Raw genomic sequence first — 4,469 nt, forward strand, 5'->3', positions numbered from 1 at the left:
AAACCCTCTCTCGCACATAGTGATAATGCACCTCAATGTGCTTTGTTCTAGTATGATAGACTGGGTTATTTGCCAAGTGTATACTACTCATGTTGTCACAATAAATGACAACTGGCCCATCTGTAGACTGATGCATATCATAAAGTAGCTTATGCAACCAAGCTACCTCACATGTAGCCATTGCTGTACCCCTGTACTCAGCCTCTGTGCTCGACAAGGCAACTGTAGGCTGTTTCTTGCTGCTCCAAGTGACTGCAACACTCCCAAAAGAGAACACATATCCACTAGTAGATCGTCTATCAAAAATACTACCAGCCCAATCAGCATCAGTGTATCCATGCAACTGTATCTGAACCCCAGTCTCATAAAATAGTCCATACTGCAATGTGGACTTCACATACCTGAGTATGCGTCTACAAATGTGGTTTCCTTGGAGCCTGCATAAACTGACTTACCAATCCAATAGCATAGCTCAAATCTGGCCTGGTAATAGTCATATAAATCAAACTTCCTACTATGCGTCTGTACATAGTAGGGTCTTCTAGAAGCCCACCTGCATCTGTGCTCAGCTTCACATTCTGCTCCAAAGGAACTGAAATAGGCTTACAGCCTGTCATCTTATATTTGGACAGCATGTCCAATCCATACTGCCTCTGCAAGAGCTGTATCCCACTTGGTGATCTAATCACCTCAATGCCCAAGAAATAACGCAGCTCTCCCAAATTCTTCATCTCAAACTTCTGCTTCAATAGCATTTTCACATGAAGGATATCTTCATCACTGTCACCTGTCATAATCAAATCATCAACATAAATGACAAATAGCATAATACCTTTCTCTGTTTTTCTCACATAAAGTGAGAAATCTGCCTTGGAAATCTGAAAGCCAATAGTGACAAGATACTGTCCTATCTTGTCAGACCATGCTCTAGGTGCTTGCTTCAAGCCATACAAGGCTTTCTTCAACCTGCAAACAAACTCAGGATGAACAGCATGCACATAACCTGGTGGCTGCTCCATATAGACCTCTTCTTGCAAATCACCATGCAAGAAGGCATTCTTTACATCCATCTGATGTAAAGACCATCCCTTTGATGCAGCCATAGCAATGACTGCTCTTACGGTTTCCATCCTTGCAACCAGACTGAATGTTTCTTCATAGTCAATGCCATATGTTTGTGCATACCCCTTGACTACTAATCTTGCCTTGTATCTGTTCACAGAACCATCTGCATTGTGCTTCACCTTATAAACCCACTTACAGCCAATTGCATTTTTACCTTTAGGCAAAGGTACCAATTCCCATGTAGCATTTGCTTCCAAGGCATCCATTTCTTCATCCATGGCTTTCTCCCATTTTTCTTTTCCCATGGCTTGCTCAAAAGAAGTGGGTTCTGGTTCCTGTATCACTTTGACCATATATGCATAGTGAATGGCTGTAAATCCATCATATTTCAGCCTATCCACAAGATACCTAGGTCTCGTAGACCTGCGCAAAGTAGATTCACTCCCAGGTGCTCTCAAAACATCCCTGGTCTTCCTTACTCCAGGTGTAACAATAGAAGGAATACCCAAATCATCATCAATGCTCTGTTCTGAGCCACTGGATTCACCATCCACATAAGAGTGACCTGCATTCACATCAAACATGGGCTGATCAACCTTCTTTTTTCCTTTTCGTGATACCTGCATACCACTATCTGCATTGCTTTGAGAAGATTCTCCTGATCTCAATCTGCCTGTCCATGGCAAAGAATGTGAACCACTGATAGAGGACGCTCCAGGTTCACTAATATTTTGTGACTGCTGCTGTGAATTCTGTGCAGCATTACCATTTTGTGCATCTACATCATCAATCACATTTACTGGCTTATACCAGCTACTCATCTCATAAAAAACAACATCTCTGCTCACTGTAAACTTACGAGTAGAAGGGTTATAGCATCTATACCCTTTTTGCCTGCAGAGAGTAACCAATAAAGATGCACTTCTTAGCTTTTGGATCCAACTTGGATCTCAACTTATCTGGCACATGTACATAGGCAATGCAACCAAAAATTTTCAAATGAGAAATATCTGGTTTCCTACTAGTATACCTCTCCTCTGGAGTCATCCCATGTATTGCTGCAGTGGGAGTCCTGTTCATTATATAGACTGCCGTAGCAACTGCTTCAGCCCAGTAAAAATGTGGCAAGTCTTTTTCGTTGAGCATGGCACGAGATACCTCTCCAATATGCCTGTTTTTCCTTTCTGCAATTCCATTTTGTTGTGGGGTATGACTGCATAAATATTGCTGCTTTATGCCATGCTCCTGCAAGAACCTTGCAAACTCATTTGAGAGGTACTCTCCTCCTCCATCTGACCTTAGGCATTTTATCTGCATGCCTATTTCTTTTTCAACCATAGCTTTAAGAGTTTTGAAGTGCCCAAAAACTTCATAAGATACACCCAAACTTTTCTGCTATAGTCATCAATAAAAGTGACAAAATAATGATAGCCTCCAAGAGATGCAGCTATAGTAGTCCACACATCAGAGTGGATTAATTCCAATGGCTTCTCACTCTCTTGAACATGTCTAGGAAATGGTTTCCTTGCCTGTTTTCCAAACTGACAGGCTTCACATACCTTATGGATTTCTGCAACCTTGAATTTGGGCAATCCTGTAACAATATTTTGGGCCTGCATTGATTTAAGTCGCTGTACATTAACATGACCAATGCGTTTATGCCAGATATCAATATCTGCAACTACACCGGTCCCATGTGCAAACATTGCTGCACTCAATTCAGGCATGTCTGCATCCAACGTAAACATTCTGCCCTTCTTATTTCCTTTTGCTATCAAGCGACCTTTATTTTTCATATCCTCAACAAAGCATCCATGAGGATTAAATCTTACCTGCAAGCCCTGCTCAACCATTTGACCAACATAAACCAGATTCTTGGTGATATTGGGGACATGAAATACATTGGACAGGTATTTCTTTTTCCCATCCTGCATAGACAAATGAATTTTTCCAATCTGTACAATAGGATGTGCAGTATCATCACCAGTCTCCACAAATCCTGGTTTTTCAATTTTCCTTGCATCCTCCATCCATTCTGCATGACCTTCATGTGGTTTGATGCACCTGAGTCAACATACCATACATCATTGCTTTCTTCTGCACTTGTCACAGAATTGTTCATGTGCTGCACCATAAACAAATGCTCATTTCTGTCATCACCCTGTCTACTAGAAGATGCATAATTCCCTTGTTGCAGTTTTCCATTCATGATGTCATTCTGCTTTTTATAGCAGTCTTTAGCCATATGACCCATTTTACCACAGTAGTAGCATTCAACATTACTGTTTGCATTTTGGCCTCTTTGCCATCCACCACGACCTCTTTGGCTCCCCCTGCCTCTAGAGTTACCACGTCCTCCTCCATAGGACTGGTTTTCTTGAGTTTGCTGCATATTCTGATTTCTACCACGGCCTCCAAATCGGCCTCCTCTACCTCTGCCTCTACCTCTTCCAGTATTTGAGTAGAAGACAACTTCTTTTGAAGTTCCTCCTGAAGAAGATGCACCACCATTTCTCTGCTCCTCAGAAATTAGAAGAGCAATCAACTCCTCAAAATCAAGAAATCTTTCACGGATGGAAATGGATGTTCAGAACTGTGCATAATCCTTTCCTAGACCATTCAAGGTCACAGAAACTAAATCATCATCTTCCACTGGCGACCCAATGGAAGCAAGTGCATCTGCAATCTTCTTCACCTTCATGTGGTAGTCGTTGATGCTCATATTTTCTCTTTGCACATTGTGCAACTCTTGCTTGAGCTGCATTTTCCTGGCTTGCGTATTTGTGCTATATATTTTTGACAAAGTATCCCATGCCTCCTTTGGCGTGCTTGCATCCTGAATATGCACAATCATAGAGTCTGAAATATTGATAGACAGCCAGCACATAACTTTCCTGGCTCTCTCATGCCATGCTTTGAATGCCTGCATTTGCTGTTGATTGGGAACATCAGGAAGAACTGGTTCTTCTTCATTTCCTGCAACAAATTCCCAATATCCTTTTCCCATAAGGAAATTTGTCATTCTAAACTTCCATGCTTGGAAGTTGTTCTTGTCAAGATTTTCAGTGACAATCTGTGAAAGAGAATCAGACGCCATTATAGAACACTGAAAGAAATTCTGTCACTGCAAAGAACACAGCTTCAGCCTCACAAGGGCAAATCTGCAAAACTGACGAAAGTGGTATTTGACCACACAGTCACTTCCTAATGACGATTTTGCATCAACAGGCAATAAGGATGATTCTGTAACTCCCAATGTCTCTGCGCATAGGCATACAATGAAATTTCTACAGTATCTTTTCATCGACCTGTAGAACAGTGGTCGCACAGCATAAAACAGGGCCTTTTCCTGAGTGTGTGTAGAAAACTTCCGCCTCCAAAACAGGCCCCGAAATGGCCTCAAA

The sequence above is a fragment of the Lygodium microphyllum genome, chromosome 3 (genome assembly GCF_053477565.2).
Source record: "Lygodium microphyllum isolate KBCC chromosome 3, Lygodium_microphyllum_v1.1.10, whole genome shotgun sequence".
Taxonomy (NCBI): domain Eukaryota; kingdom Viridiplantae; phylum Streptophyta; class Polypodiopsida; order Schizaeales; family Lygodiaceae; genus Lygodium; species Lygodium microphyllum.